Genomic DNA, 12,479 nt, shown 5'->3' with positions numbered 1-12,479 from the left:
TCATCCCAGTCCTTCCAGGATGCTGTCCAGAGCAATTCTTATCCTTGTCAATACTGCCTGGGTCAAACTGGTCAGAATTCACCCTGGAATAAATTCCAGGGGTTATGAGGGATAAAATCAATCAGCCCATGAATGACTCATTCCCAGATGGCAGAGGCCGGGCCTCCTGCATCCCATTGTGGGGTGACTTTTTGGGATAAATGAATTTTGCCTTTTCCTTGCTCCCCCCCCACAAACATTCAAACATTCCTATTTCCCATCCCAAGCCCTGGAAGGTGCCTCTAAGGAGCCAGCTGGGCTCCATAAGCCCTTAAGCAGCTCGGGGCCATGCCCACGTCACTGAAGGCATGGCTGGGATGGCCGAGGTGAGCAGGACAGATTTTCGGGAGCTCATCTCCCACCGGGATGCTCCAAGGCCGGGACAGACGTTGGATTAGTGGTTATTATCCCTCTCCAATTATAGCAACGCCTAATCCAGGGATGATGCTTTTGACAGGTGGAGATGAGGGATGGATCCATCCCTCCTGACATTAAGGAGCTTCCAGTGGCTCTGGCGCTGTCCAGACTTCCTGTTATCCACAGGGATCCCAGATCTGCTCCAGGTGAGGTCCTTGCTGCTGCTGGACCCTCACCTTTAGCTGGGGATAAAAAAAAAACCCAAAAAGCTCAGAATAGAGTTCCCAGCAGGGACAAACAGGAGGGATCAAATCCAGGCCGTTTTCCTGGGGAAGGTGGCTTTGGGACACAGCAGCTCCAAGGATTTTTCCTTTAGTGCAGCACCTGACGTGGCACTTTTGCATCTGTGTCCTAATGAAGCAGTGATTAATTAGCACCAGTATCCTCCTAAAAGAGCCAGCACATCCCAAACCTGGCCCTGGCTCCCTCGGAGCGGGGCTGGGCTCTCTCCTCTCCCCCTTCCTTGTTTTTCCACTCTGCCTTCCCTCTCCCACTAAATTAATCTCCATTGCTCCAAAGGTCTCTCTGGCACACGCCGCTGACCCAAGCTCAAATTGATTTTTTTCCCTTACCCCTCACCCCTTGCTGTTTTCTGCCAGCAAAGCACAGCGAGGATTTATTTTTTTTTTCCCACCTGGAATTATTTTGATTTTTTTAGTTTTGGAGGGACTAAACTTTGACCCTTTAGAAGTGAAAAGGAATTATTTCCATGCAGGGAAGTGGGGAAGGAGCCTGGAAGGTGGGGGTCCTTTTTTATGGCTGTTTAAGGGGTGAAATTATCGAGGCAGCTCCTGGGGATTCATTTTTCCTGGTTTTTCCCTGCCTGTCCTGATCCAGCTGTGAGTTAAGGCAACTGATTTCTCCTGTTTCCAAACAAATCAGTGGAAAACCATCCTGCCCTGTGGCTCAGAGGTGTTCTGGTGGCCCTGGTTTTCCCTTTTTTTTTTTTGAAAACCTTCAAATTAGGAAGAAATTCCTTACTCAGGGGGTGGTGAAACACTGGACCAGGTTGCCCAGAGAAGCTGTGGCTGCCCCATCCCTGGAAGTGTTGAAATCCAGGCCGGATGGGGGTTGCAGCAACCTGGGATAGTGGAAGCGTCCCTGTCCCTAGAAAGGAGTGGAATTCCATCATCTTGGAGGTCTCTTCCACCCCAAACCATTCCCTGATTCCATGACTTCACCATTCAAATCCTCTCGCGGACCAAAATGAAGCTCCTCTGGCAAATCCCTGCCTTTGAGGAGGTTTTCCAAACCTCTGGAAAGAGCTGGAAATGTTTCCTGCAGGTTTCCCTCCATAAGTTCCCGTGTCTCTGTGACAAAAGAATTTAAATTTTTCCATAAAAGACTAAATCTTCCTGCAGATGTGGAGCAGCATGGTGGGATGGGACCTGATCCGTCTCCACTTCCGAGTTTTCCTCTTCAGAGAGGAAAATCCACCAGCATAGGCAGGAAATGTCTCTATGAAGGAGAAGGAAATAAAATTGTTATCCCTGTTCCATAAATTAAGGATGAATTAAGAAAAAAGCAGGTTCATGATGTGCCAGAGAATTCCCAGGATGTCCCTACAGCACCAGCTCCCATTGGGAACACAGTGACTGCCAAGGGAAAAGAAGTGGACATAAAGAGCAGGAGGAAAAAGGAAGATCATGGAATGACTCTGATCCCATGGTCTCCATTGTGGGTTTGAGAGTTTTTCAGCACTTTTTCAGGGAATTTTTCCTCCTGGGAAGTTGGAGAGGGATGGAGAGATGAATGTGGGTGCTAGAACCAGCTTTTCCTGCCTGGGATAGGCACTGGGAGAGGGAGCATGCCTGGATTCCCAGGAATTCCTCATCTCTTGTGGGGGAAATATTTTTCTTCCCACTTTTGATTTTTTCCCCCTTTTTTCCTTGTCTTGCCAAATGCTCCACTTACGATTTCTCATCTCTTTCTGTTCCCACTCTGGATTCTGGACACACTGCAGGAATACCTCTCATGGAGGAGCACGTGGGAGCTTTAATCCTGGATAAAACATTCCAACATCCCACTTGGCAGGGCCTCCTCCCTCCCTGCACAGCATTCCCAGTGTGCTTCTCCTGGATGTGAGGCAGGGTGTTCAGGAATTCAGGAATGTGTTCCGTGGGATGAGAGCAGCATTCTCAGCCCTGTATGAAACAGCAGATTCATCTTGGCCAAAATCCAGGAAAAATAGGACCCTATGGATCTTCTCATTCCAGGGGTTGGACAAGGAGCCAGCTATGCTTTTGGCAGAGGCACTGAGAGCAGTGTTAAACTACACCAAAATCCAAGGAATTTTGTCCAGGGAAAGGTCTTCCTGCTTTTCCTGGGTCCGAGCGGGTCTGAAAAAGGAGTGGGAATGTTTGAAAGCTTGGCCTGACCCCACCACAGGATTTGGGAGCGGCATCCTGGCAGGGACAGGACATTCAGCATCATCCCAAGGGTCAGCCTGGTGTTGGATTTCAGCTCCAGGGCCCAGGTGGGGAAGCTGCTCCCAAAATTCCTCCGCGCAGCCAAGTCAGCAGCTCTGGAATTGGCTCCTCAGCAGGATCTGGGGGATGTCTCAAGGACAAGGCTCCCGCAGAGGCCACACGGGGCTGGGGACACCAGGATGTCACACACAGCATGGTGAGACTGGGGTGGGATGGGTGGAGTGGAGGGAAAAGAGAAAGAGAGAATTGCGAGGAATTTTGGTTGGATTCATCCCTGAATTTGTATAGGAGGGAATTTGGGATAGGTGGCACTGGGAGAGCGTCACCTCTGGAAGTGTCTTGGGGATATTTTTTCATCAGGCTCCTGCTGAGAAGCACCTTGAGACTGAGACATTCAGGACACCCTTTCCTACATCCCTAAAGCAGGAATTTGGGCAGAATCCCTGATCCAAGCGGTCTCCCAGATGGGACCCTCAGGAGGGAGACAGAAGGGGAACCTTGGAATCAGCCATTCCCTAAATTGTGCTCCTTGGTGGGAGCTGGAAAATCCAGGTCCCTCTCCTGTGGTTCTTTACCCTTGACACTTCACATTCCAGAGTCTGGTGGTTTCAGAAAAGGGTTGAAACATCCAGACAGGAAATGTTTTGGGAATCATCTCCTGGACAAAACAGATCCAGGTTTTGTGGTGTCCTCAGGAGCTGCTCAGGTTTCTTCGGTTTTGCTGTGCCAAAACCCCTGGAATGGAGGGCAGGAAAAGGGAGAAGTGGTGGCTGGGGAAGAGAATTCCCAGCAGAGCTGCTAAGAAATAGTGGGATGAAAATTCCTGTGTACTCCTGGCCTGCAAATGAGGGGTTGGAGGAGCTGAAAGAGGATTTAGGGAAGGATTGAGACCAGGAGCTTCCCATGGGATATGGTGGAGTTGGAGGAATTTTGTCACCCTCAGGTTTTTTGGGATGTGCCCATGTCACAGCCAAAGGGATCAGTGTGGGAAGTCTCCAGCTATCGTGGAATGATCAAAAATAGATGCAGCCCTGCTTCCAGAGGCTTTGGAAAAGCTGGGAAATTGTGGAAATGGCAGTGCATCCTGCCAGGTTAGAGCCAGGCCAGGCACTTTGGATGATGCTGCAGTCCTGGAGGATAAATCTGTGTAGGCATCCCCTCCTCGGAACAGGATCCCCAGCTGGGATGGTCACAGCTCCAAGGCTTCCAGAGCTCAGGAAATTCTGGAAAATGTCCTCATGGTGGAATTATTGGAGTTGTCCTGTACAGGGCCAGGAGTTAGATTCAGTGATCCTTATGGATTCCTTTCAAATCCAGATATTTTGATTCTCCTTAAGATCAGCAAGAATCAGGTCAGGAACTGGGGTGATGGAGAGAAGGCAAACAGCAGCAAATTCTCCAAATGGGGAATCCCCTGGGAACCCGGCCTTTCCATCCCAGGAGAAGATGCTGATTGCTCCAATCCCAAGGATCCCCAACCTTTCCTGAGGTTTTCCATGAGCTCATGGCTTGCTTTTCCATCACTTATGAGCGTGTTCCTGGGATGGATCTCTTGCATTTCTGGGAACAAATGGAGGCATCACACCCTGAAGTGTCTCCAATCCCAATCCACCGCCTTTGACTCCAGGGATTTTGTGTCCGCTCTGCTGAGCTGGTTGGAATTCCAGGTGTGAGTCGGCAGCAGGATCACATGAGCAGGGGGAAAACTTTCCTCTGGACATTGCTTCCCTTGGGTTTAGGATGGAAAAAAAACAGAGTGGATACACAAAAAAAAATCCGCCTGCCCTGAGGAAACATCACTGTGGATTTTAATCCCAGCAAATTCCAGGCTGGATCAGGCCAGACCCATTTTCACTCATGAATTTGTTAAAAATCCATTAATAAGGGCACAAAAATCTGTGGATTTATCTCAGGTGAGATTTTCTCTCATTCATTTTTATTTTCCTGAAATTCTCTGTGTTTTCCATGAGAAAATGAAAAGATCTCAATTCCAAAATTTTTCCGAAATGAAAGCACTTCCTATCAAGTCACCAGAGGAAACCAGGTGGTTTTAAAAAAAAGACACAGAAATAATATTATGGGATCATAATATCCTTGGAATATCCACAGAATTTGGGCTTTTAAAGTCCATTCAAACACCACTTTTTCTGGGAATTTTGTTTAAATAGCAAATTACAATTCCCATCTCCTTCTTATTCAAGTTCTGGAGGGTTTTGTACTTTTTTGTCTTTTCCTTTTTTTCCCCATTAAAAAAAAAGCATATTTTCATTGGATATTCCTGAAGGAAATCCACCATGAATCCACCCAAATTCCACAACTGAGGGCCACCAGGTGTGTGGGGACAATCCAGCAAAAATTCCACAAATGGATTCCCAAGGGGAAGTGAAAATCCTGATAAAATACTGGCTGTGATTCCCTTTCTGTAGACTTGGAATGTTTAACATCCAGGGAGGATCGTGGGGAAAGTGTGGGATCATGATCTCGTTGCCACTCCATAAACACAGGACTTGGGAATGTGGCTGGGACTTTTCCAGCTGTGGATTTTTGGGATTGTAGGAACAGGAGTGGTGGTGCTCATATGGAGATGTTGGGGAGCATCATCCAGACTTTTTTGGGTGAAATCCATTAAAATCTGCTCAGGCCGCAAATATCCTTCCTGGTTATCACCAGTGAGACCTTCAGGGATGGGCACAAGGAAAATATTCCATGGGGAGGGGTCAGATGTGGGATGAGATGAATGGGAATGATTTGGGAAGAGGACAGGATTGTGGGATTAATTTCCTAGACTGGAAGGAGGGCTTCTCCTGCTGCTGGAGGCTCTGGAATTATGGGATTCATCCCTACCTTATGCCTGAGCTGCAGAAAGGATTTCAGATTTCTGGGATTTGCTGCAGGACACAGACCCCTCCCTCCCCACCCCCATCTCCAAAATCCTGGATTTTCTCCCTCCAAAGCTGCTCCCAAAACAAAGCAGCTCCACGGGCAAACAGGGAATTTTGGGAGTGTGCAGATCCCCAGGATTATTCCCAACCATCCCCACTTTTCTGAGCTGGACCTCGCTGGCGCTGCCCCTCCTGATCTGAGTCTTGCACAGGAATTTTATGTTTCCAGGATTCCAAAGGATGAAGAAAGGGTTAAGAGGACCGGGAGCTGCTCAGGGCTCCCGCTGTGGGGCTGGGAGTGGGGGTTGAGGACACTCCCGGGAATTCTGCCTCATCCACAGCCCATTTCCAGAGGCTTTTCCCAAGCTTTATTTACCTGTTCAATATCAGGGAGCAATTCCCGCTGCAGCCGCTCCAAAGTGCAAACTCCACAAAATCCCCGCTCTCTTTTAAATGAGCACATCCCACAACCCCCTGCATCCCTCCGTGGGGCATCCATGCATCCCTAAAAACGCTCCATGAGGCACCAGCCAGCTGCAGGGACCATCTGCACTTGGATTTGCATACGCAGCACTTTTCCAGGGAATCTGTGTGTGCTCGGAGTCAGATCCAACCGCACTCTGTGGGAAAAGCTCATCCATGGAAGCGAGGACTGAGCACACTCAGGGAATTGGAGGGGTTTTCCTCAAATTCTGCCCGGGTGGCAATTCCAAAGCGCTCATTCCAAGCCCATCCAGCTCTGAATGTGTCCCTTGGAGGTTGTCCGGGGAGATGTGGAACTGGGATCCCACAGCAGCGTCAGGGAGTGAGGGAAAAGCAAAGAACTACAAAGAAAGGGCGAGAAGAGGAATCCCAGAGCTCTCTGGGTTTCTCCAGTAGGATCTGGTGAGTTTCAGGGAAAAAAGGGGCTGGAAAACCACTGCCAGGATGAGGAGATGCCCCTGAGGGGAGTTCCCATGTCCCCAGCAATATTCCCATGATCCATAGGGACAGACAAGGCTCAAAAGGCCTCACTCAGCCCTGGGTGCTGCACTGGGAGCACCATTCCCAAACCCTGCAAGAAATCCAGGATTCCTTGAGCTGCCAGTGTGTGACGTCCCTGTCCCTCCTCATCTCTGGGTTGCATCCAGGGTGAAAAATCCCATCTCATCCCATTGTCACCCCAATTCCCCTCCGGAGGTGGGATCCTTGCTCCAGCTGCAATCCTTCACTGCAGCTCCATTCCCCAAACAGGTGCTTTTTCCTGGAATTCAGGATAATGGCGGGGGTTTTCTTGGACAGGGACGTCCCCCCTGCGCCGCTGCCAGATGTGCTCCACAGCTGGTGGCTCCAGCTGCCGGTGGCTCCTCTGCTTGTGCCAGGCTGATGGATGGATTTTCCCAGCAGGAAATTGCTGGCAGCAGCTCAGCCGATCCATCAGCTGCTCCTTGCTCCCCGTTTTTCCCTTTCCCAGCTGAGCTTGGCATCCTTGTCCTTTCCCCAAGGCTCAGAAAGGCCTGGGAATGGGGATGGTGCAAGGAAAGGAGGAGGTGTTCCCAGGAAATTGGGACGTCCTGGTGGGATTCAAGCTCCCCAAGGCTTGATGTGTTTCAGTGCTTCCAAACCTGCCAGGAATCATTTTCACATCCATCTATTTATTCCCAGATTTTGGATGTGAAACTCTTCAGGGCAACACCCCTGTTTTGGGATGGGTTTTGCTTCCTTGGAAAACTGGATAAGAGGGGGGGTTCCCGCTTTTCCCTCCATCCCTGAGGCTGGAAAAGGGGTGGTGGAGAAGGACAGAGGGGCTGGAGAAGGGATCCTGCTGGGAAGCTGCTCCCTGCTCCTTGGCAGAGCCGGAGCCTCAGGATTAATGCTTGTCCTTGCATTTCCGACGGAATTCTGTCTGCTCCGGAGGAGCCGGCTCGCCTGGTACTTTTCCTGCTGGAGCCGGAATGCTGGGACAGTGAAAATCCCTGCAAGGTGAGGGGGAAGGTGCTGGGGCTCCAGAATGCATTCCTCATGGCATGGGAGGGCAGCTCTGGAGGTCGGTGCAATGTGGATGCTGGCCTGGATTTAGAGGGGGAAAAGGGAAAATCCTTTCATTACAAGGGAAAATGTGGAAGGGGCGGGATGAGGCCCTGAACAGCCAGATCTAGTGAAGGTATCCCTGATTATTGCAGGGAACTGGACTGGATGACCTTTAAAGGGCCTCCCCAAAACCATCCTGAACTCATGGAACAGGAATTGCACAAAATTCCAGCCCAGCTCTGAGCCAAGACCCTTCTGTTCCCTCTGGATGAGGTTGAAGAGCCCAACTGGTCTTCCCAGCTCCCAGAAGCGTCCTGGTGCCTCAGGAAGGGTCTCCCTGGAGAGGGGACTCCCAGGATCCTGCATCCACACAGAGATCCCTCTTTTCCACCCTCTCCCAGCGCTGGGATCAATCAATACCTCCGGATCTAACGAGCCACAGCAGCGGAGTCCGTGTGGGCTTGGGCAGGGTAATGGATGGAAAAAGCCCGTTCAGCGAGGGCGAAAGTGGGAAAAAAGGAAGGAAAAATCAATGGGAAGATTGGGATGACATCATAGCACCATTATTATGTCATCAGCTCCACTCCGAGGATTTATCGCTCTGGCCGTGATTTTCCTTGGAGCTTCCTGCCCTTCTCATTCCAGAGCTTTCCCAAAGCTGCTCTTGGCTTAAAAAAAACAGGGAACAGGGACATTCCAGACCTTGTGACATCCCTCTGGCCTCCCCACCCACTGCAGGTGTTCCCAGAGGAATCTGGGAAACAACGCTGCTGGCTCTTCCCTATTTTCCTTTTCACCTTTCATCCTTTGGGAATGAGCCTGGAAGCCTTCCTGAGCCTGACCTCTTTTCTCCAACCATGTTTTCATCCTTTTCCTTCCTTTCTGCGAAGACAAACATGGAAAACAGAGCCCAAACCTCTTGGAACGGGCAGGTTCAGGGATTAAAACGCTTCTTTCCATCATCTGTTCTACCTGTCCTGATATTGGGATAGAAATCAGCTGGATGAGTTTCTCACTTTCCCAGGTTCTTTTCCCATTATTTTCTGCTGAGTTTTGTTGGAAAAAACCATCAGGATGACACAATACCTGCAGCATTTCCCTGTGGATAGGGAAGGGAAAAGACTATTTTGGGATACCAAAGCCACAGGAATATTCGTGTTTGCCTCAGTCTGATTTAAAGGAAAGATTAAAAAAAAAATTTAAAAAATCAGGATAAAATCAACACATCCCAAAATGGGTAATTAAGAAACCTAAGTCTCTGTAGGATCATTATCCGAGCAGCATTCCATGTGGATGGCAATTTTTAATGGCTGTTCCAGCAATTTATTATCCACTTTAATACATCCGTGTTTTCCAGCACACAGAGCCAGGGCAGGGAGGCAGATTTGGGCTCAGCAAGGATTAAATGATGGGATTGTATCCCATAAAAAGCTGAGGGAACAACTCCCATCCCTCAGCCTGGTGATTAGGGAAGATAAAAGATAAGGGGCAGCAGCAAAGCTGCCCCCATGTGCCTCAGTTTCCCATCCCTATGGAGCAAATCCAAGGGATTTAGGGGATCCAAGCCAACCAGGCATGGGAAAAGCCAAATTTTCTGGCAGGGCTGATCTGAATCCGAGGAAAACCCACCCAAATCCTTGCATGCCACAAAACCCTCCCTATTTTCTCCAAGCTTTGAGTCACCTCCCACCCCAACCAGTTCCCACCGCGGGAAGAGGCACTGAATTCCCCACTCTCCCAGTCCCACATGCTGGAAACTTTTGAGATTTTCCAGGTGGTGACTCCCTGGTTTTCCTCACATCCCACACTGTGGGAATAGCTCCGTTCTCCCAGTTAAACCTGGATTTGTTGTTTGATCCAGAAAATTCAGCACTTCCAGGCTGTGGAGGTGTTGAGGTTGCAGGTGTTGATTTCCTGCAGGGCTGGGCAGCATCCAGATGTGCTGGGCTGGATTCGGTATCCAGCTGTGGCAGGCTCTGGATTCTCATGTGGAGCCCAGCATCCAGATGTTCTGGATTCACTTTCCAGCTGTGCCAGGCTCCTCAATCCCACACAAGACTCGGCACCAGCCCATGCACGGTTCAGGATCAGCTCCCCCCATCATCCAGATGTGCAGAGCTCAGCATCCAGCTGTGCCAGAGCCGTATCCAGCTGTGCCAGAGTCATACCCAGCCGTGCAGGGCTCCTCATCCCTGTGCAGGATCCATGCCCAGCTCAGCATCCAGCTGTGCCACATCTGGCTGTGCACGATTGTCCCGGGGCATTCTGACCAAATGAGGCAACAGGTTTGGAATTGTTTTGGATGTTTTTGTCAGACATTCCCACTAAAAAAGGACTCCTGGGAGAGGCAGAGACAACCCACAGCTGGTGACTGACAGGGATTCACTCCAGGGAAAGGGCAGGGAAAGTCTGGGGAGAATGGGAATGTCTCATCCCTGAGATATCATCAGGCTGAGATCTTTCCTCAGGGAATTTTCTTTTAACAAAACATTTTCCAAAGAGCTTTTCCTTGTCTGGAAGAAAAGGATACCTGCGTGTTATGGGGGTTGCAGTTTGGTTTTCCTTCAAAAAGTTAGGATGCTCAGCTGAGCTGGTGGCTGGAGGTGACAATGCCACCGCCCTGACCTGTCCCCCGGGCTCCAGAGGCGGGAATTTCCCCAGGGCTCGGCAGCACAAGGTTATGGACTCCGTGATTTTTAATTAATGCCATTGACTCCTAGCGTGTTGGGAAAGGGGAGGGCCTGGAACGGGAAATTGTCCCTTGGAGGGACAAAGCCTGACAACCTTGTCATCCCCAATTAGCAGCTAATTACCTCCATGACGAACATCTTTATTAATCCAATTAATAGCGCGGGTGGCGTGACCTCGGCAGAGCTGCTGACTCAGGGTGGGGCTCGCCAGGAGAGGGATGGGGGGAGGAAGGAGTGAATTCCTCCTTTCCCAACTCCTCTTCTTCACTAACTAGTGAACGATTCCCACTGATCTCCCAGCCTGATCCCAAATATTTCCTCTTTCATTCCTCCTGTCCACCCATCTGCTTCTTGTCTGTTTGTCCCTTTGTCCATCCAACTTTCAACATTTTTTTTTAGGAAAAATAACCCCACGTCCAGGTGTTAAACCATGGATCATGATGATCTGGAACACTGGGATGTCTCCAGCTGGAATGTTGTGCTCATCCCTGGTGACCTGCAAAGGTCTCAATGTGCAAATCTTCCCTGAGTGGGGAAAAGCTTGGGATAGATGGAGAAAGGGATGGAGCAATGGATCAGCGGAAGGATGGAGGTGGGTGGATCTATGGATGGATGGATTGATGGATGGATGGATGGATGGATGGATGGATGGGTGGATATACGGATAAATAGGAAGCTGGATTGTTGGATAGATAACTGATAGAGGTGACAATGGATTGATGGATGAATGGATATTCATGGAGTTGGAGCAAAGGGATTGATGATGTTGATGAGGATGGGACCAGGAATGCAATGGGAATAGCTGGACACTGAAGGGTCCCTGGAAGCCACGTGCAGGTAGGACAGGTGGGATGACAGATCGTCATTCCTCTTGTGGGGCCTGTGCTTCCCAGTGTGGATGGAGGCACTTCCAGCACTTCCCACTGGGCTTTGTGGATCCTCACTCCTCATCCCAAACGGGGATGTCCCTTCTCAGGCAAGGCACAATCCCACGGTGGCACCACTGAATGTTCCACATTCCCAGGGCCACCACCTGGACTGGGAATTGCTACAGGAGTGGTTTTTTTTTCCCCAGGCTCTCTTGTGGAGTGACCTCTCCTCCATCTTCCCCCACAGATGGAGCCTCAATTAAATTCGGGAATCCATTTTTTAATAGGACTTTCACCTCAGCTCCCTGCCGGGCCATTAAAGCCATTATGGCAGAGTTAAGTAAGGAATCCTGGGAGCCTCTGGAGCTGTCATCCCATGTTTATGGCCCAGGCAATGTTTGCTTTATTAAAGATTCAGGAGCCATTTCCGAACGCCTCCGTTCTCTCCTTCCCATTACAGGCCGGACCCTGGCGAAAGGGTGACTGCAGGGAAAAAGAGGATTGCTCCTGAGATGGGAAAAAACCAGAATGGGGGTGTTGAGAGAGTCTAAGGGCATGGCAGGAGCTGCAGAAAAGGGAGAGGAGAGGCGGGAATTTCATCCCAAAGCTGTGCTGGGTGTTGCGATGAAGCTTTTCCAGCTGCTGCAGGGTTTGGTTTTCCCTGGTTTCCAGGAGTTGAGCAGGATCCAAAGGCAAATCCCTGCCTGGCCCAGCCACATAGGTTGCGGTTGCCCAGAGAAATTGTGGAATCCCCATCTCTGGAAGTGTCCAGGGCTGGGTTGGATGAAGCTGTGGAATAGGGCAAAGTGTCCCTGTCCATGGAAGGGGTTGGAATGGGATGGATCCCAACCCAAACCATTCCATGATTCCGTGATCCAGCCCTGCAGAGCGAGATGACACCATCTGGGCTTTTTCCGATCCATTATGGGGTCTCCACTGACTTCCAGGTCCCTAAAATTCCCTTCTTCCCACCACAATCCCCCATTTCCGTATTCCATGACCGTCCTCCCTCCTCTTTTAGAATACAGAGCACAAACCCTTCAAAATCATCAATATCCTACAGAAAACAGGGATCCAGGGAGATTCCCTTCTCCATCCCTGTCTTGCAACCAGGCCAGCTCCACCTGGGCCAGGCCTAACCTG

Source organism: Geospiza fortis, unplaced genomic scaffold (genome assembly GCF_000277835.1).
Source record: "Geospiza fortis unplaced genomic scaffold, GeoFor_1.0 scaffold543, whole genome shotgun sequence".
NCBI lineage: Eukaryota > Metazoa > Chordata > Aves > Passeriformes > Thraupidae > Geospiza > Geospiza fortis.
Note: the sequence above shows the minus strand (reverse complement) of the source record.